This window comes from Abramis brama (genome assembly GCF_963993115.1).
Source record: "Abramis brama genome assembly, chromosome: 17".
NCBI classification, from domain to species: Eukaryota; Metazoa; Chordata; class Actinopteri; order Cypriniformes; family Leuciscidae; genus Abramis; species Abramis brama.
In genome coordinates, this window is record NC_139979.1 from 25,206,570 (window position 1) to 25,229,411 (window position 22,842).

Consider the following 22,842-nt stretch of genomic DNA (forward strand, 5'->3'; position numbering starts at 1 on the left):
CGAGCGGGAGTGACACGGACTTTCAGACGAGATTGTGTATTTTAAGACCTTTGGGGAATGAAGGGAATTCTGCTCCGTTGGAGTCACTAAACAATTCCATTTCTGTTAACTCCGGTTTAGGTACTTCACAGGTGTCTGCAAAGTCTATGCAAAATGTAAAAAGTAAAGTTGTAAATCAAGGTATTTTAAAAAATAAGAAATGGGGATTCTTTCAGACAGTAAATCAATCAAGAACCATTTGGGATCCTAAAGTCAAGCCAAAGGGTCTCTTAGGTGGGCATTTTAACATACGAAGTATTATATCAAAAAGTGATCAAATTCATCATCTTTTACTAGACTCTAACCTAGATTTTCTTTGTTTATCTGAGACATGGCTTCATGAAAATTCTCCGTCTGCAGCATTAGAAGTACCTGGTTTTAAATTGTATAGGAAAGATAGAGTTGGTTCTAAGGGAGGTGGTGTTATGATTTATGTGAAAACTACCATCCAGTGTAATGAAATTGACTGGGCAAATTGTATGGACTTGGAATGTATTGGTCTGAACCTCATATTATCACCACAAATGTCTTTTGTATTAATTGTAATTTATCGCCCACCATCTTCTAATATTAGTTTTTATGAAAATTTGAAACAATTACTAAAGCAGTGTGATTTCAACAAAGAAGTTATTATAATGGGAGACTTTAATATCAATTGGGAAGATAAAACCGTCAGAAAGAATCTCAAACAGATAACTGATCACTTTGATCTGAAGCAAATGATTAATGGGCCTACAAGAATAACTAATTCAACAAGTTCTCAAATTGATTTAATTTTTAGTAACCGAGCAGAGAGAATTTTAAAAACTTTTAATATGTTAACAGGCCTTTCAGATCACAATTTGATTCTAGTGGCCAGAAAATTATCTAACAAGAGATTCAATTCATTCAGAAGGAAATATGACTCTTATGGCATTCCAAAACGTAAATTAGATGATTTCAGAAAGGCAGTTCACCAGATTGAATGGGAGGATTTATTAATCGGAAAAGATCAGGACGAAGACAGTCAAATATTTTCCAAAAAATTAGAGAGCACTATTAATGATTTCAGTTGTAAACTTAATCCTAAAAGTAAAAAAAATACTGTCCCTTGGATCAATCCAGATATCTTAAAACTAATGAAAAATCGGGATCTTGCTTTAAAAACAGCAAACAGATCAAAGTTTAGTCATGATAGACAACATTTCGCTATGTTACGGAACAAGGTGGTAAAGTCGTTGAGAAAAGCAAAGGCTGATTTTTTTCTGAGGATAATTAATGAGGCTAGAGGTAATTCAAAAACAATCTGGAATAGGTTGAGCTGCTTAAAAGGTGACAAAAGAAAAGATAGGTCATCACTTGAATTGATGGTTAACGGGAAGCTGACTAACAATCCAGCTGATGTAGCCGAAGCACTAAATCATTATTTTGTTGACTCGGTAGTCACAATTACACAATGTTTTTCCCCTAAGTATACAGAAACTTGTACAGTTAATGCATGTGAACAAGCCCTTACTCTAAGGGCAGTCTCTGAATTAGACGTCATAAGAACAATTACATCTCTTAAACCATCCAGAGCAAAGGATATATTTGGTATGGATGTAGTAATGCTTAAAGGGACACTCCACCCATTTGCATTAAGCTTTGCATTGTTAGAAACCCAGTCATACTATTGAATGGTCGTGCAACACTCTCTCATTTTCCCCTGAGACGGGAGAAATCCGTTATTTACCTCTTACACTTCCTCCTACAATGACGCAAAAATCGTCATTTTGCGTCATTGTAGGAGGAAGTGTAAGAGGGGGGGATTTCTGTTGAGACTACAACACTCGTTCCTCATCTTTCCCAGGGGGCGGGAACCGCTCACGCTACAGACCTATTACAGATCAGTGGGTGGGACTTTACTCTCTGAAACTGAAAACAATATCCTCCATCTTGTTTGAAGCTAAGCTAACAGGCGCTGTGGAGACAGATATAAAGTTATGACAATAGCGGAGGAGAGTACTCAATATGATATAGAAGAAGAGGATTTCGGAAGTCTGATGCTTGAATCAGGTGTTTGTGGCTACCTTTACAAGCCGCATTATAGTGAAGAGCAGCCGAGGCAGAAGACCTGCCTGCCGCGGACGAGGAGCCCAGACTGGCTCGAGTTAGGGCGGACTGGTGGCGCCGGTGATCTCACTATGCAACTACGAACCGCTACGAACACAGAGATAGAGTCCGTCTGCGGCAAAGAATTTCAACGATGACAATTTCTCCTGGACGAAATCTCTGAATCAGACGAGGACACGGACGTTTGTGTTGTGAACTATCCTAGTTTCGCACCGCATATGTTCTGACTGAACATCCAGGTACCATGCAATAATTCACCTTTTCGAAAGAAATAAAAACGAGGAGTAATGCACTAATGAGTTCGCCAACTAACTAGACATTTTGTGTGAAATGAATTTCAAGCTCTGGTGGTAGCTAGCTTTGTAGACGGAAGAGTGATTTCTCTTGAAGTTATGCAGATATGCGCTGTTCTGGATTAGTGGGAGTGGCTTGCGGAGCTGTGCAATGTGGTGCATTGTGGGAGTTGTTGTCTTTCATACAAATGCGTCCTGAAGTTATTTTTTGTCTTTCCTCGGTCACGAAGGCACCAAATTCAAAATTTATTTTACATTTCGACTACATATATGACCCACTTTAAATAAAAAACAATGTTCAAATGGGTGGAATGACCCTTTAAAGAGCTTAGTGAGTTGTTAGTTAATCCTATCACTAAAATTATCAATCTTTCAATTTCTCAGGGGATGTTCCCATGTGCTTGGAAGTCATCTGTTATTGTGCCTATATTCAAAAGTGGTGTTCCTCACTCTGCTAGTAATTACAGACCTATTAGTATTTTACCTATAGTCTCAAAGGTTGCAGAGAAATTGATGGCTGCACAAATCACTAATTATTTGAATGATAGTTCTTTTGTTTTACATCCAATGCAATTTGGCTTTAGAGCAAACTACTCAACTGAGATGGCAAATTGCTATTTCACTGAAAAAGTTAAGTCTCTATTAGATAAAGGAGGGGTTGTCGGGGCTGTGTTTCTTGACTTCAGGAAGGCCTTTGACACCGTAAACCACAGAATTTTGTTGTCTAAATTATTAAGTTTTAATTTCTCTCCACATACGTTGAGATGGATCGAATCATACTTGTTAGGTCGCACACAGTATGTTAGTATACAGAATTATAAGTCAGCTCCTCTAAGTATATCCACTGGTGTTCCACAAGGATCTATTCTGGGTCCTTTACTTTTCACGTTGTACATCAATGATCTTCCATCTGTCTGTCCTAACACTAACATTCAAATGTATGCAGATGACACTGTTATTTATATACACGGAAGTAGTGTGTCACAAGTTGCAAATGAACTTACAGAATCCCTGGTTCATGTTGCAGCTTGGCTAGAACAATGCTGCTTACAGTTAAACATCTCTAAAACAGTGTGTATGTTTATCACCAAAACTAAGAAATTAAGTATAGTGCCAGATGTATTCGTATCAGGGGAAAGATTACAAGTTGTATCTGAATATAAGTACCTTGGTATTCTGATTGATTCCAAACTTTTAAAGCGCAGGTTAAAAAGGTCTGTAACCGGGTCAGATTTAGTTTATCAAATTTTAGATTTATTCGTGATTATATGTCGTCTGACGCCGCTTTGATGTATATGCATTCCATGATTATTTCTCATATTACCTACTGTTTAACTACTTGGTCGCAAGCTAGTATTACTACTCTGAAACCACTAGAGTCTTTGTATAAACAATCACTAAAAACTCTTGATAAGAAATCAGTTCGGTTTCATCACTGCTCAATATTAAAAAAATACAACTTGCTAAGCTGGGATAACTTGATCAAATATGTACATATTTGTCTGCTGTTTAAGACTGTACATAGCCTGTCTTCACCGCTAAAACAGTTTGTGAATATTAGAACAACTGCTTACCGATCTACTAGGGGTGGGGAAAGAGGGGACTGTATTATCCCTCTCAGAAGAAGTAACTTTAGCCAGTCTGCATTTTCGGTCAAAGCTGCAAGGGAATGGAACTCCGTCCCATCAACAATTAGACGCTTTTGGCTCTTTTCAGTCTCATCTTAAAAAATGGTTACTGACAACTCAGCACTGTCAACATTAGTATTGTATTCTTGACAATAGACTTCTTTGTACTAATTGTTCTTGGCTATGTTGCTCTCTTCTGTTGTCATCTTTCTCTCTTTCCTTTCTCTCATGTTTATTTTGTTTTAGATAGTTCACATTAATTTTGTATTGTAATAGAGATTTCTCTGGTTGTGTGATTTTTTTTTTTTTTTTCATATAATGTGTACTGTATATGTGTGATGCTCTGTCTCTGTTTTTAGGGTGACCTTTTAACATTCTGTCAAGGGTCTACAGATGAAAAATAGCCTTTTGGGCTAATTCTGGCACGTTTACATTTATGTTTATTAATGTGCATTGCCCCTGTAAATAAATAAAATAAACTAAAATAAACTAAGTCCAATCAGTGCAATCGAAGCAGGCCTGTAGATCCTGCTCTGCTTCGTTGGTCCATCTTTTTACAGTCCTTATTACAGGTTTAGCTGATTTCAGTTTCTGCCTGTAGGTCGGTATAAGATGAACCAAACAGTGATCAGAGAGCCCCAAAGCTGCCCGTGGGACGGAGTGATACGCATTCTTTATCGTGGTGTAACAGTGGTCTAATATATTACTGTCTCTGGTAGGACATGTAACATGCTGTCTGTATTTTGGCAGTTCACGGGAGAGATTTGCTTTGTTAAAATCCCCAAGAATGATTAAAAGAGAGTCTGGGTACCTTTGTTCCATTTCAGCTATATGTTCAGCCAGCTGTTGTAGTGCCGCGCTCACACACGCGTCTGGAGGAATGTAAACATTCGCGAGAATGAATGAGGAAAACTCCCGCGGCGAGTAGAAAGGTTTACAGTTTATGAAATGCGCCTCTAAATTAGGAGAGCACATCTTCTTCAGTGTTGTTACATCTGAACACCAACTTTCGTTAATGTAGAAACACAATCCACCACCTCTAGTTTTCCCCGTTAGTTCCGCGATGCGATCCGCTCGGAACAGCTAAAGCCCGGCAGATGTAGTGCGTTGTCCGGTATGGCTTCACTCAGCCAGGTTTCAGTGAAGCACAGAGCAGCGGAGTTTAAAAATCCTTGTTAGTGCGGGTGAGGAGAAGAAGTTTGTCCATTTTGTTAAGGAAGAGATCGGAGATTCGCAAGATGAATACTGGGGAGTGCAGTGTGGAGGCCGCGCTCGCGGAGTTTAACCAGCGCGCCGGCGCGCTTCCCGCGTTTGCGTCTGACCGCGCGTTTGAACAACACCGCTGCCCCTCCAACGAGAATGTCCAGTAAAACGTCTGAGTAATCAAAATCTGTAAAAAAAGTTGTCTGGTGTTTGTTTCCTAATGTCCAGTAGTTCGTCTTTGGTGAAACTGATAGGAAAAGAATGACTAAACGCAGAACAAAACAACAAAAACAACACAATAACTGGAGAGCTCCACACCAAGGCAGCCATCCGCGGCGCCATCTTGTACGAGGTTAAGAGGTTTTTAAACAGTTAGTAGAAGATTAAACTGAATTCTAAAATGGACAGGGGACAAGTCCAGAATTGAAGTAATATGATTCCTTTTTTTAGTACCAGTCAACAGTCTTGCACTATCTATAAGCGTGTTAGGACTGTGGAAAAGAATCGCACCCAGTAATAAATAACACCCAGATTTTTTGCATTTGGCATTGCATAATGGCCCAACTTGCTAGCAAGATAGCTTCTGGACTTTAAAGGACCTAAGAAGATTTATTTATCTTTGTGATTATTGAAAATAATTTTTCAATGCCAGATTTTCAGTCTTAGACATTTGGACCCCTTGAATTTGTATTACAGATCTTTTTATTAAAATATATTTCTTTCAGCATTTGCTACATATCCTATAGCAACCAGTAATGTGTTTGAAATATGGAAAAACTCACCATTTGTTGAACCCTTCAAGATGTCAAGGAACATGAGAATTTTGGAATTAGCAATGTCGCTGATGTTGAAATTTGAGCCGGGGACACTGCTTAAGAAGGATGCAACGTTTTCATCAATGGGGATGGTGAAAACACACTGAATCAAGCTTGACTGTATTGAACCCTGGTAAGTGCTTACAATAATCTGAAAAAAAAAAAAGATATTGATTTATAGGCTACATCAAAATCTGATTATTTAATAAAAAATGTACACAAACAATATGCTCAAAAATATTATCCTTACTAAATCTGTGATCACCAGTGTGTTTTTGTTAAACGCTGCAGTTTCAAAGAAAAAACTGCCATTATTATTGCCACAGACATAGATGACATGACGGTCCTGCAAAAAAAAAAAAAAAAAAGAGATGGAGAAAAGGGACATAGCACAAAGCAGACTGCCTCTGTAATGTAAAAGCAGGATTAGGTAGTTAGTTTCCATGTAATCATGACATTTCTGCATATGATACACCAAAAAAAAAAGAAGAAGAAAAAAAAAGCATCATTTGTTTTTTATTTAAATGTATAATAGTTGTTTCATAACTGGGTTGGAAAAAACAAACAAACAGACAAACATGTTTTATTCACATGAGAATTTCCCCACCACCTCAGTGTAAACTAGTTCTGTTTCAATAGGTCTAAAGAAGTGACCGGATTACAATCTTATAACTTCCCCTGTTACAAATATAAGATCAAAAGAAGGAAACTTCACACTGTTACAGTTTACACTTTATTCTAGGTAATTTTTATGACATAAACATGTTCATGTACTGTATATTTTGTATGTAGAATTTGACAGAGTTCTTTATTAAATTCTTATAAGACAAAAGAATTACAGAAATAATGGATTCTAAACCTCAAATAAATGCCACAATCAAGACCTCGAAGCAGATATGAGGGAGAAACACCCAGAAACACCTCATATGTGCCACTCACAAGTATAATTAGGGTCGTTCCTTACCATTGATGCTTGGAAAACACACATAATTAATAATATCGATTAATAATAATGGCTAGTGCAGTGGCTGGGATATAGTACATAAACCTACCAACGTCCGTTGCCATGGTTTTTGGAATGATTTTACTTATCGCGAGAGGAAAAAATTAAGTTTTTAAAAAAATCGCAAAAGTTTTGCACAAATCTGTAATGGAAACGTGCCTACTGTCACTCAACGGCAGCTGTCACAGTTGCAAGGCGATAAGAACGCGTAGACCGTCCCATTTAACAACGCTTGGTTAAACAACTTTGCAGCCTTCGATGGTGAGGCCTTTAAAGTCTGACGGTACTGATCATAGACAGTATATAAACTGGACACAGCGACCCCATAGGTTTCAACGGAGAAAAGTGAAGCAAATTAGAAGCACTCACTTCCTGATGGCTGAGCGTACTGCGCAGACTCAAACTGAGCTTGACGACGTGGATGTGACGTGAGCAACCCGTCTGTCTTCTAGTAGCTGTGCCAAGAGAAATCTGAATCATTCCCTTCCGAATCTTGCAGAGACGGAGAGCGTGAGTAGGAGCTGTCCATGAGCTAGGAGCAGGAGCAACTTTATGATTCTCTATGGGCTTTTCCCTTGACTTTATCGGACTTTATGCCTCCACGTCCCCCCGATTGACTGCAAGCTTCTCTTCCTGTCTATATGGTAATTTCCAGAGAGTCGCGTGGTTATGACGCAATCGTTAGTCTGCTTTTACAAAAACTGCTTCTACGGGGCCATAACGTAAGATACAAGGTAATGGAGCCTTTTATACATTGTCGTGTTTCTTTAGAAATAAACAATGGACAAATGGAGTCTTTAAACGCCTCAGATGTAAAGTTATTCGCTGTCAAAGTGACGCCAAAATGAATGGGAGTCAATGGAATGCTAACAGCAGGTGATGGCCCCGGCGGTGGTACGCTATTCGAGAGCTTGATTACCCACCTGGTACTGATCCACTTTTGTGACGCGACTGCCGCGTGGTGTCGCGACGCCTCCCCACATTTGTACGTTGATGGGCGTTCTCTATGGGCGTGGTTTTGACCAAGCAGGAAAAGTTGCGTATTAGAACAGAGGACCTGGGAGAGACTTCCCCCCCCCGTCTCCATATGCTCTACTTCTATTGGATAGTCGCGACGCGTTCAACGGAATTCATTTGCATAAAGATGGGCATCGGCCAGCTTTTTGACGCGCAGCATTTTTCCAAATGAAGCGCCGCCTTCCCAGAATGCTTTGCGGGCGCGTCAAAGTCACTTGACGTCACCCATAGGAATATAGTGGAGTGCGGCGCGACAGAAGTGTCGCATGGACAAGTGGATCAGTACCGTGAGTCCTTCGAAGGATGCAGCCTTTGAATTGGGACACATCCTAAATGAGTGAGTTAACAAAGGGCAGGTGGACACAATAGGTTGCTATGGTAACAAACAATTAGTAAACTAGGTCACACTAGGAAACTAGGGGCGTTTCTCAATACCAAGTACTCAAAATTCGGACTTCTGTCCTTGGTAGTTAGGATTTGCCAAGTTAGACTCAAGAGAACAAAATCTAGAGGACAGGTGGACGCAAATGGAACAGCAGTGTTCTTGATAGCGTCATTCATCTTGCTCTGGCTACTCTGGTTATCTCAGTATGTATATTTCAAGCAACAATAAAAATAAATATGTTTAAATCTTAGGGTGCTTTTACACCTGAGTGTTTGTTTCAGAATCTGGTGCGTTTTCTGCCTTGGTACTGTTCATTTAGGCATATGTGAACACGGCAATCACGCTGGGATCCGCACCAAAACAATCGCTCGAAGACCGCCCTGACCCAACGGACCAACGAACCAAATGGTATTATAATTCATAACGGGATATGTGCTGTATAAATAGCAGTAGTGTCTGATTCTGTAAGTGAGCACCATTAGTTTTCACAGTAGGGGAGAGCGGAGCACAACCTAACACATTTTGGTTATGGCTCAATTATTAAAAAAATTATTACATTAGATGATTTTTTTTTTTTTTTTTTACACAAGCAACATATACATCTCTGCTACAAAAGAACACTTAAAGTTTTTTTCTAGGACCTACCAATTTTGTAGCCTGGGTGCCAGCCCGAACCCCGCCCACAACATTTTTTGGTCGGGAAGTTCGGTCTGGACTCGATCCGTTGAGGAGTAATTATGCTCAGCTCCCAGAAGGCTGAGCCAATCAAATTGCCAGGGCGGGCTTTAATCGATGATGGACAGATAATCTGCGGTTACGTATGCTTCTTCAGCCCTGGTCTCTTTCGTCGTCTTTCCATTTTTTAAAATCAGTCAAGTCGCGTTGCAACCGTCTTATAAAGTTGAGACAGGGCCGACAAATGCGAGAAGATTTATTTGCTTTATTGTCGAGATCTAATCCTAAACGGAGAACTTGTTCGTATATACACCTTTTGTATTTCTCTCAAAAATGCTATTCGTGCTTGTAAGTACTCCGCGAATTCTTAAATTCTTTTTACAACAACGGCAAAGATTGTTTACACTCATTACTTTACTACTTCTTCCAGCGTGCGTGCAGTTGAGCTCTGTTGACAACTATGCGTCACTCAACATACGTCACTTACTGCGTTGCTCTGATTGGTTGTAGGTCTGAGTTTTTTTTTTTCCTGGTTCGGTTAAGACACGCCTCATAATCAAAGCCCTATGGATCAGTATCAGACTCACATTCTGCCTAGAATATGAGTATGACGAAGTCAGGCTACCAATTTTGTACAGTTGCACTGAAAGTGACAGAAGTGCAAATGTTACAGCTTACCCCATATGCGGGGTTAGGTATAACACACATAATTCAGTACTATTTTATCTGTATAGTTGGATATTGTTTGCACATCTGTATAGATAGATATCTATACATCCATCCCTCATCCAATCATCCTTCTTTTATGGATCAATATCATGGATAGAGATATAGGAAAGGGCTGCACAGTTTTGCAATAAATAAATAAAATCATCAAATATTGTAATTGCAATTTAATTATATTTGTGTGTGGCAGCTGCATGCACAATTGTTATTATTAATAATAATAACAGTAATAATAATAAAAACGAGCTTAAAATCACATTTTAAAGGGTTTTTTGCATGAAAAACAGGCTATATTTTTAATAAATAAACAAGTGATCAATGCATTGTAAACAAATGTGAAAGAAATCATACTTTGACATTTAAATTCCAACATTGTTTGTGAAAGTCCACCAAAGTTAAATGTGGCAAAATAAATATATAAATAAATTCTCAAACCTGAAAAGTTGTGTGGCTCCCTGTTTTTATTTTATTATCATTGTACACTTGGCGGTTTAGTTGTAACACTGTGCCACAACTAACCCCGCTGTGTAAAAAAATATTTTATGCCTAGCTAACAGTTGCTAGGAGTTGCTAATATGTTTCAAAATCGTGCTATGTTTTAGCCAACAAGACAGTGATTAAGGTAATATAAAGTTAGATTTGGTGATGTACATACCCAACTCAGAAAGCAAAAAAAACGTATGATGAAAAAATTCACTTGCATGGTGTCAATACACTCTTTGTCATCTGGCAGCGAGAGAAAAAGAGCGGAAAAACAACCTGCTTGACCCTGACTAACTATGTAAAAGGTCCGTATTACATTTAACCCTGCATTAGGTTGTGCCCTGCGCTGGAATTTCTCCCATCTAGCTGTGAATCACTAGCTGGTACAGTATGAATCACATGCATGAAACGCAACCCTTATTACATCAAACATAGCCTATGCTGCTATTCATCAAAGAGCCTGTTTGGCTTTTAACTATGTTCTACTGTTATGCTGCCTATATAATAAAGTACACAACCAAGCAAAGAAAAAAAGCTTGTAATTTAGACTGTAACATTGACTTACCTGTCAAGAAAAAATAAGGCAACTTCAGCGTCCCTTTCAAAGTCTTTCTCCTTCATTAGCTCTTTCCACCTGGAAAAAGCTATCCCGACAAGGATTAGTTCACTTTCAAAAAAGTTTTTGCTGATAATTTACTCACCCCGATGTCATCCAAGATATCCATGTCTTTCTTTCTTAAGTCGAAAAGAAATTAAGGTTTTTGAGGAAAACATTCCAGGATTTTTCTACACAGAGTGGATTTCAATGGCAACCAAAGAAGGTTCAAATGTCCGTCTCAATGCAGCTTCAAAGTCTCTACACGATCCCAGTCGAGAAATAAGAACGAAGAAATCCAGCGAAACGATCGGTAATTTTCAAAAAAAAAAAAAAAAATATATATATATATATATATATATATACTTTTTGACCACAAATGCCCGTCTTGTACCATTTCTGTGATGCGCCACGTATTATGTCATCACGTTGGAAAGGTCACAAAAAATAAAAATAATAATAATAATAATAATAAAAATTAAAACAAAGATGTCGGACGATTTTGAAGTTGGAGGAGAAAATGAGATGACATTTTTCGCCCTTCCCTACCTTTTTGAACCAGAGTACACAGATAAATAACTTATAGATGACGTGACGCCTGACCTTTCCAACGTGATCACACAATGCGTGGCACATCTCAGAGATGGTACACGATGAGCATTTGTGGTTAAAAAGTATATATATATTTTTAAATGACCGATCGTTTCACGAGATAAGACTCTTATTTCTGGACTGGGATCGTGTAGAGACTTTGAAACTGCATTGAGACGGACATTTGAACCTTCTTTGAACATTGGTGTAGTTGGTTGCCATTGAAATCCACTTTGTGTAGAAAAATCCTGGAATGTTTTCCTCAAAAACCTTAATTTCTTTTCGACTGAAGAAAGAAAGACATGGATATCTTGGATGACATCGGGGTGAGTAAATTATCAGCAAACATTTTTTTAAAAGTGAACTAATCCTTTAACCCTCGTTTTTTTAAATCGCCGGTCAAGTTTCCTTTTACGTTAAATTTTTTGCTTTTTTGGGGCTGAGGATTCCTTCTCCTGTGGCTCGGTATAAGTATGATCCTTCATTATGAAGCACTGTGCAGTGCAGCCTTTCAAATTTGCCGGGGCAGTGACAAGCGCCTGTCACTGATCTCCTTGTCCGTTTCTAGCTAGTTTCAGTCATTTGACGTTGGCTCTGAATGAAAATGCGTTGTGGAAAGGCGCTGAGGTAGCCTAGTGCTTTTTGTCCCTCTCTGCTATTCAAGATGGTGGAACGACATGGAAGCCTCCATGGACTTACCCGTCCCATGTAAATAAAGATAAGAAATTCTTACGAGGATAGGTCAGACCATTGGCAGAGTACCAATGAGGACATATTTATGAATAAAGACATTGATTTTAGCTAATAAAATACTTAAAAAAAACTACACTGTGTACCTTTGTGTAACTGCACTTCTCAGTGCGAGAATGCTGTCCCGATGAAGCCTTGATTCCTGCTCTAGCTACATTATAAAATTTGTGTTTGCGTATGTCTTGACACAGTAAACCTCTAGACAGCGCTGGGAGATCCAGGGACAGCGCTTTTGAATTTGCTGTAGTATTAGTACAAATGTAGTATATAATTTAACAGCGAGAATGACGTCTACATTCATTTGCATGTGCCTCGACGGTAACAAATAAAGCCACAATAAGCTCATGTAGCGAACTTTTAAATTATCTTGATGGATGATGCAGAGGAAACTCTGACCAATAAGAGGACAGTTGTACTCTCATGTGACTTGCATAAACAAGAAAATGCACCATTGTAACAAATTAAGACCCTGTTTCAGAACACAACAAAAAATCTATATACGTGTGAAAACACCCTTAAACATTAAAGGGGTCATAAAATGGTACATGCACTTTTAAAAGTTGATTGTACTGAAATGTGTGTTGGCAGTGCCTGAACACAACCATCATAAAATGATAAAAATCCATCCAGTGTTTTTTTTATATCTTCTTATATATTTTCCCCCATCTCAAATCAAGCCGTTGTGACGTCACAAAATCGACGCCCCTCCCACAATTGTTGATTGACAGCAGCGTTTCAACACAGACCCGCCCTCGCTCGTGAGCGAGCTGTCAATCATAGTCCGTGCGGACTGGCGCGGTCATTGTTGATACGCTGGAGCACTGTCTATGAGCAGAATGGCGTCTGGTCTAAGCGATTGTGGTGTTCTGTTTTTGGGTGCAATAAGGAACACAGCAGTCATTTTGATGTTCCTAAATCCAAACCGCTGAAGACGCAGTGGCTGAGTTTGTTTGCTTTACAAACGAGGGTCAGTATAAAGCTGGTTTTGCTAAGAAGCTGCTCCTGAAAAAAGGATCGGTACCAACTATTCGTGTTCCTGCTGCACCTCCAGAAGAAGAAGTGTGTGTAACGTTTTATTAACCTTTATATTAATCTTTATATTAATCTTTGCAAATCGCTTGCTGCACGCTTCACGATGAATGCGGCTGTTTACACTCAGGGTACATTACGGCATGTTTTCTATATACAGCGTTCTCAATATAATTCATAATCCCACGTTTATAATGAACAACGCGTTATGGTTATTGTGTCACGGTGTACGCACAGAACAGAGGGGTGAGAGCAAAGCTCATTATCATTTAAAGACACATGCACTTAAACGGCGTGCTGAAAACAGAGCTGTTTTTGACCAGGTAAAATGAGTGTTTTCTTACAATACTAATGAGAATTTATAATTAAAGTATATTACAAACTTTTAATTTAGACCCTAAAGAATCATATTAGCTTGTATAAAAATGGCATTATATGACCCCTTTAATAGCCACACAAATGTGGTTCAGGCAATGCGTACATTGATTATCTTCAATGCTGCATGTATATTTATAACAAAACGAAATATAAAACACAACCCTGCCTCTTCTCAATTACATTTTAAAAATATTAAACATAATAATATGTGGCTCAAGCAATATGTGCACATGTACTCTGATAAAAATCTTCACTGTAATAAAATGAAACATGACATAACTGTCATATAACTGTCTCTTTTTGTTAAATGTCAGTTTTAATGATCAATAATAGCCATTATAAAAGTATAAGTAAAAGGTATAAGACGCTATGCAATAAGAAATAAAGACAAGCAAACAGTGTAGTCAAATGTACAAAGTCAGCGGATCTAGTAGGCTACAACGGTACAGTTAAATAGCCTAAATATATAAAATTATGAAACTTCACTATGCCCTCATCCAAAACAATTTGCTAGGGAACAAATTATAGATTCATGAGATCAAATATTGCCCGTTAGATACACAAGACAAATTATATCTCGTTTAACAAATAGACTAGAGACATCAGAGCCATTGGTAAACGTCAGGAGGACTAGCCGAGGAAAGGATGTTCCAGGTGGGGTTAATGAGCGATAAATGCCCGGTGATCGCCTGGCTCTCACAACTCCGAAAACATCAGGGTCTAATTTTCAAATAGGTGCTATCTTTATAAATAAACCACAGATTTGATCTTAAACAACTACATTCTCGACTGAAAAACTCTGACTGAAAATTTTGTGGCACAATAACACTAGTATTTTTAAATTACGTGGGTTTTCTCCTACGCTAATTAACGCATGCTGGTGTGTGCAGGATGCTTTCTGGGATACCTGGCTGACTCATGTATGCATAAGACACCTCTTGATGCATCCTCGATAAAAGGGGCAGCTCAAGAACACACTTTGAACTGTACTTGGCTAGTACTTTTGGGTACTTGAGCAGCGACTGATGACATTTCACAAGTCCACAAGAACACAAGTACAGATTAAAGCTGCAAGCAGCATTTATCGGGGTTCAAGCAGTTAAGGCCTTTAAGGCCTTTAAGCACAAAAGCATCAAAAGTTATTAAGTTTTATTTAGCAAGCATGTAACCACTGATATAATAGATGGAAAACACCATTTACAGCCTATATAGGCAATGTACTATAGGAAATATATGGTTTTAAAGCTTTTTAACAGTTATAGCTCCACCTATCGTCCGATCTCCATAAAATTTTGCACGCTTGTTAATGATGTTATGTTACATATGCTCACCAATGTTTGTGAAGTTCTGAGTTTTCATTTATGATTTATAGGCTTTTTAGTGTATTTTGCCACGCCCCTTTTCTAAATGACCCTATTACAGCCATACAAATGCAAAAGTTCAACTTTTTTTGATAATTATTGATCTAGAGAGTCCAGAGAATTGTCCTAGACTGGTTTGGTTCCGATCGGGTGAAAAACCAGGGACTAGTTTGCAAAAGTAGGTTTTGGACAAAATTCGACATAGCAGAAAATTTTCCCTACCTACATCCAAATCGGAGATGGCCATTTTGTCCGCCTTGAGCCAAGGATTCCAACGATATAAGACACTTGATCCTGGGACAAACGGTCTAAGAGTGATGAGCGATTTTGAACTTTTGGTTGCTGTAGCGCCACCTATGGGCCAATTGGGGTCATACTCTGATAGGTTGTCCCCAAATTGAGGCCTACCATCTGGCCAGGTTTCAAGTCTCTAGGCCTTACGGTTTGTCCTGCGCGATGCGTTTTACAAATCCTTACAATTACAATAGGGTTTCAGCATTTCATGCTTGAACCCCTAACAAGAACGCATATTGAGAAATGCTAGGTCAACTAAGGGGCCGTTTACACGACACCATTTTCAAATTAAAACGTAAAACTTTTTATGAGTTTTCCATTCATTTACACGACAACTGCGTTTTGGGTGCCTAAAACACAAACTTTTGAAAACAGGTTTCAAAGTGCAACTACCTTTATCAAATGCCTTTATCGACAAAAACGTGAATCTTTGAACATGCGTATTACTTTTTTAGTCTATTGGCATGTGCGTGTGGGCTGTATTATTTGTATTATTTTATCAAAAATACACTAAAAACAGTAATATTTTAAATATTACAATTTAAATGAACTGTTTAATATATTTTAAAATATAAATGTGATCCATTTTTTAAGTTCAATGATGAGTATAAAGTTAAAAAAGACAGCATGTATTTGAAGTAGAAATCTTTTGTAACATTAGAAATGTCTTTACTGTTACTTTTGATAAATTTAATTGAAAAATGGATTACAGTTTCCACAAAGGCAGCAAAACATTTTTTGATAAGAACCATTATTAATGATTGACCATCAATAAAAAATATATGGATCATCATGTGATACTAAAGATTGAAGTAATGGCTGCTGAAAATTCAGTTTTGCCATCACAGGAATAAATTACATTTTAAAATATATTAAAACATTATTACAATTTAAAAGAACTGTTTTCTATTTTACAATATTACTGTATTTACTGTATTTACTGTATTTTTGATCAAATAATACAGCCTTGGCGAGCATAAGAGACTTCCTTCAAATATATAAAATAAAAAAATAAATATTCCACATTTTTGACCGATAGTGTATTAAACTGCACAAGATATGGAATGAACTACTCACACATTGCTTGAAATAAGGTCCATTATAGGCTTGATTAAGCACAAATTAAACAGGCAGTGACAGATACACAAACAATGTGTATAAATTAAATCTGACTGCATTTTTCTTCTAAGCAAGTCTTAGGCATTGCAATGAGATGCACCGGAGTCAGAGTGCGTCAACCCCAAGGGTGCATCCAAAATGACTCATAACCTGTCAAAAAATATTGGTGCCACTCCCTATGCCAAGATTCCAATACTTCCAAGATTCCAAAAAATGTCTCAGCTATGTCAGCAACTAGACAAAACCCAAACCTACCAAAGGGAGCATTTCAACATGCGACCTTCGATATTACCACTACTTCCAGCGGGAGAATGAAACCCTCAACTTCATCAGATGGGATGCAAATTCGAGAATGGCATAATATAATTGTCATAGACTCTCACCTTTGCCATCAAAGCTCAACCCCTAGGGAGACTGCAGGGGAGCTTTGGGTCTATTTAAATACCCTAGAGCAATTAGGGGAGAGTGCTCATTCCCTACTTGAGCAAAGTTACTTCTCCAGGATCCATAAAAGACTCCATTCACTCATCAGGCAAACTTATCAAGCAAACCTTCTTTACTTATTTGCATTGTCGAACCAGGATCATAGTAGAGCACCCATCCAAAGGGGAGCGATATCCCTACTTCAAGACCCAACAAATAGTTGGGGAGAGAGGTAAACAAAGTAGAGGTAATATATACTGCTCTACATAACTCTGTACACCTTGCATCATACCAAAATGGCACTGCTGAGTGGAATTCATGGTGTGCATGGCCCCACGGGTCTTTCTTACCTCTAAAAATGCCTTGCCATGAGCAGAAAGGTGGTAAGCAGAGGAGACGGACTTATAGTTTATCATAACATCTTCCTCTACTCTGTCTTCTTGCGACCCTTCGATCAAAGTGGCCTTAACTGCAAGGTGCAAATACCTGGCTTTCATACCTATTTCATAAGAAAAAAGTCAAGCGGGAGGGGAGCTCCCTTACTGTGGCTCATTATAGTGAACACGTTCAGCACCCTTGAGAGCCAAATGCACTCGCTTCATTGGCAAGGCAAGAGCCTTGAAAAAGGATGAAGCACCAGGGGAGAGATAACTCGCAAGCAGCTCTTCAACTGGGGCGTCCTTGCTTATTGCTGTTCACAGAGCCTCTCCACATGCGAATAGTCCGAGTCCATGGGAGAGACTGTACAAGCTAAATTCAAATTGCATTATCTCGACACCTCAATGTGAAGACCTAGGAGGAATAAAAAAGGACTCACAAACTTATATGACAGCGGAGAAGGCGGATTATTTACAACACCCTGCCTCAACTCTCTGTGTATCTAATTCCTTAGAATTAAACTGTTTTCAACAATGATAATAATAACAAATGTTTCTTGAGCACCACAGCTTTTTATGACTTTTGGTAAAAACAAGTTATTGTCTTTTCTTTAAGGTAGTATGGTCCACAGACGCATTGAAGTGTGTGTGTTGTAAAATGTGCTTTGTATACCTGAAAGATATTAAATGCCACTCCAGCTGCTAAAGCGACGTATCCAGCAGAGTTGCCACTGAGCTCAACAGTGAGGCTGGTGTTAGTTAAGATAGCTGAGGTGAAGAAACACTGGGAGCTAGCCGAAGGATCACATCCTTTAGGGTTGTCCAAGCACAGTTTGGTTTTTCCACACTCATTGCGGGTGATATTGGACTATGAATAAGAAGGGGGAAAAAATCAGGAAAAAAATTTCAACATCAACAGCCTAAATTGCTTTCATAACAATCACATCTTGATAATAAACAAATGACCTATTTGTCTGTTATTGTTTAATAATGTTTTTTTAAACGAATAATTGTGGAAAGAAGTAAATGGTATTCTTACAGTCAAAGTTGTTGATAGCTTGCTTTCAGCCTCAATGAAAGACACTGCAAAGCCTACCACGCAAATCACTAAAAACATCTGCTTACTCTCCATGTCTGAGGAAAATATTATATATGCATTTAATCAAATAAATCTGAAATTAAAATGAGACATTGTATATCATACACATTCATGGAATTAATTATTTTATGGATTACAGTTAAGATAAAACCTTTCAAAATTAAATGAAATGTTGTCTATAATAAATACTATTCTGCAAACAAGTATGTTTTACTTAACAATTAGTTGTTCAAATAACAAATAGTTAATTGTAAGTTCTCAACTTATAGAAGTAAAATTCAAAAAAGCCCATGCAAAAAAAATAAAGGAAATTATTATTATTATTATTTACAGTGTAGTGGTCCCAGACTTTTGAATCGATTAACTTGAATAAATAACATGGATTAAATAAACATCAAAATACAAACAATAATTAAATAAATGATGGAAACCTTAATCAAAATCACAAACTTTGTATAAGATATGCTTCTTTTAGTTAATCTACCTGTAGATATCTTCACCAGTAGGTACGTTGATCTTCACAACTTTGGAAAATGAGTAATGAATTCCTTAAGCTTTATACTTTAATTAGAAGTCAAAGCCCACAGAACCGGATTGGAAATGAGCACATCCCATTGAATGAATGAGGAAATACAATTGTGGTCAGATTGTTATGTAGTAGATTTATTTAATCATACTAATTAGTTATGTAGGTTGTTGTAGTGTTGCTCAGTGGTTTTTCCTTGTATACTTTAAATCTTGTTTCTAAAGTACTTCTTCCTGCCTCTATGTATTAATGCTCATGGGTAGCCTAAATGGGTTCTATTCAGACCTTAACTTTAAGTATTTTACTGTTATGTGTCAACAAGATTCAACAAGACATTTTCACCTGGCTATACCCAATGTTTAGATATGTTGTGGTATTTATGCAAATTAGCACATACATAATTAGATTATGCACCGTTTGTCCATGTTAACAAACAATTTCAAAAAACTTGTAATACATTTTTTGTTTGTCTTGATGTAAGTAATCAAATCAGTAATTTTCATGGTGATATCTAAAGGCTAAAATGTTTACCCTATTCACGTAAGAAAAAGAATAAATAGGCATATGAATAGGCTATATTTGGGTCTTTTTCTAAACTTTCCCTTAATGGGATTCTTAAGGGCTTTTTTTTCCCTTACTCAGGACATATTGAGGATACAAAATCAGCTGAGTTTGCTTCTGTTGCAATTTGTTCAAGGTTGTCCCCCATTTTGGCTTAAAATGACAGGACTATGTGCTGTCTTTGACAGAAACCTGGCTAAAACCAGACAATTACATTACTTTAAATGTGTCCACCCCTGAGTCCATCTGCTTATTTTTCAACCCTCTTAGAAGAAAATAAACAAAACCCTAGATATTTATTTGAAACAGTGGCTAAATTAACGAAAAATAAAGCATCAACCCCAGACGTTTCCAAGCAACACAGCAGTAATGACTTTATGAACTTCTTTACTTAAGATTGATAATTTCAGGGAGAAAATTATAACTATGCAACCGTCAACTACAGTATCGCATCAGGGAGTACATTGTAGTCTCCTTGAGGAAAAATTCAATTCATTCATTGCTATAGAAGAGAAAGAATTCGTTAAACTCGTTAAATCATCTAAATCGACAACATGTATGTTAGACCCTATACCGACTAAGCTACTGAAAGAGATGCTTCCAGAGGTCCTCTTCTTAATATCATTAATTCATCTTTGTCATTAGGATAAGTACCAAAAACTTTTAAGCTGGCTTTGATTAAACTGCTTGTTAAAAAACCCCCAACTTGATCCTACAGACCTAGTCAATTACAGGCCGACCTCAAATCCACCTTTTCTGTCAACGATACTTGAAAAGGCAGTATCCTCACAACCATGTTCCTTTTTAGAAATGGAAATGGTATCTGCGAGGATTTCCAGTCAGGATTTAAACCGTACCTAGAGACCATAGCACCATAGTACTATAGTAGAGAAAGCTCTCATTAGAGTCACAATCATGGTTGTATCTCTCTATTAGTGTTACTCGATCTTAGTGCTGCATTTGATACTGTTGACCACAACATCTTTTAAAAAGACTCAAAAATTATTTTGCCATTGGTGGAATTGTATTAGCATGGTTTAAATCATACTTATCTGACCATTATCAGTTTGTAGCAGTAAATTAAGAGATGTCTTATCATTCACTCTTATCTTTTATAGTCTTATCGATTAGGACCGTTGCTGTTCACTCTGTACATGCCACCCTTGAGGGATATCATTAGGAAGCATGGCATTATTTTTCACTGTTGTAAGCCCAACTCAATCGGCCCAATGGAGGCATCCGGTCAGCGGGGAAGGTCTCTGTGTGTTACTGTCTTTCCTCATGGCAAAGTATTTTGATTAAATGAAATACATTTTCTCATATGTACCTGTATTTTCTCGTTATTTCATCTGACTCCATAAATGAAAAGGTTTTAATGATATCTGTGCATCATTCAATGTGAGCGAATGTTTGACTATTCTTTTTAACTCTTTAATGAAAATAATGCCAGAGTCCGTTAGAATAAAATCAATGTTCACAATTTATTATGTTGGGTAAATATATCATGCCAATTTCGTAATCAGTTCAAAGATAATCAATACAAACCATCAAATGCTCTGGAATAAAGAGAAGAGATGCAAACCCGACATTAGGAAATACATGATGCTGAAAGTCTTTGAGATCCTTCAACATCATGGGCTCATCTGAGGTACAGAATCGCCCTGATCCTCTAGTTGCATTTCATTATATAGACAGAAACTTCTTTCACATGGAAACATCTGCTAACAATGGGAATTTACATTCAGAGTTGACACCTTTCGGGAGTAGAAGACCATTTGCCTAGAGACCACCTTCCTTTATGTGCCAGTTATTTCTAAACTCTTAAAAACCTTATTACCTTTTGTTTTACTTATTTGGGAATGAGACCTTTGTACCAGTCACACTGAGACATTTCAAATGATACCAAATATGTATAATACTCGATGATAATTATTCACATTAAACCATATGGATTTTTGGGTGATTTTCATGTGATCTCAGCATGAGAGAGGGGGAGTGGGGGAAGAGATGTATTCTGAGGTGAGACTTTGCATCTCAAATGGTGATGCTAACTTCAAAAGAGTGAGTTCAAACGTTAATTTCCTTTGTTCTCTCAGAGAGTAGCTCTCTCTTCCAGTTCTTCCAGTTTTTCCAGTCTTACACTGTTATGCAGATGATAATCAGCTCTATTTTTCTTCACGCCCTGACGAAACTTACCAATTCACAAAATTAACGGAATGCATAGCTGATATAAAAAAAAACTGGATGACTAGTAATTTCCTACTACTAAATTCTGAAAAAACAGATTCTAATTATTGGACAAAAACTCTGTCAAGTCTTTTTCGTCAGTTAGGAACCTGGGTGTGCTCTTTGATACCAATCTTTCATTTGAAAGTCACGTTTCTAGTTTCTGTAAAACTGCATTCTTCCATCTTAAAAATATATCTAAATTACGTAATATGCTCTGAGTCAATCAGGGTTTTACAGCCGCTACTTCCTTGTACCAAAAAAGGACGGTGGCACCAGGCCCATCTTAGACTTGAGACATCTGAACAAAGCCCTCATTTGGGCTTTCACTGATGGCCATTCAGAATGCTAACTACCAAACAAATCCTCGCACAGGTTCGCCCGGGGGATTGTTTTTTTGCGGTGGATCTGAAAGAAGCTTACTTTCACATTCCGATAACACCCCATCACAGGCCATTCTTGAGATTCGCCTTCGAGGGGTAGGTTTATCAATACACGGTCCTACCGTTCGGTCTGTCCCTAGCACCCGAAGTGCATGGACACATCGCTTTCTCCCCTGAGGCAAGTGGAGTGCGTGTGCTGAATTATCTCGACGACTGGCTCATTCTGGCTCAGTCTCTGCAAATCTTGTTTTGATTGCCTGAAATGATAAGAATGCAAAGAACATATTATATTATTTGTCTACATCCACACACACACACACACACACACACACACACACACACGCACACACATACAGAGAGAGACACAGACACACACACACACACACACGCACACACACACACACACACACACACACACACACACAGAGAGCATCATGTATTATTATCAGTTCAAAATTATATTTGTATGACTAGCCTGTACTATTTCTTTACAACAAAACACTTTACAGGTCCATCATCTCTAGTCACAGATTACAACTGTAAAGCCTAGAATATAAAGCTATTCATTTTCCATCCATCCAAACTGGTGACTGGTTAAAGATATGTAAATAGTTTTTTTATTCGCTTTGGTACTATTTTCACAAGTAAGGTGTACATTTTCAAAACTCTTAGTACAAAAATCCAAACTGATCACATTTGTAACGCAGCTAGTCATTCTTTCAAAACCTGATGTAATGCTTTCAGTCAGTTGCACATGTTTTCAGTCCACATA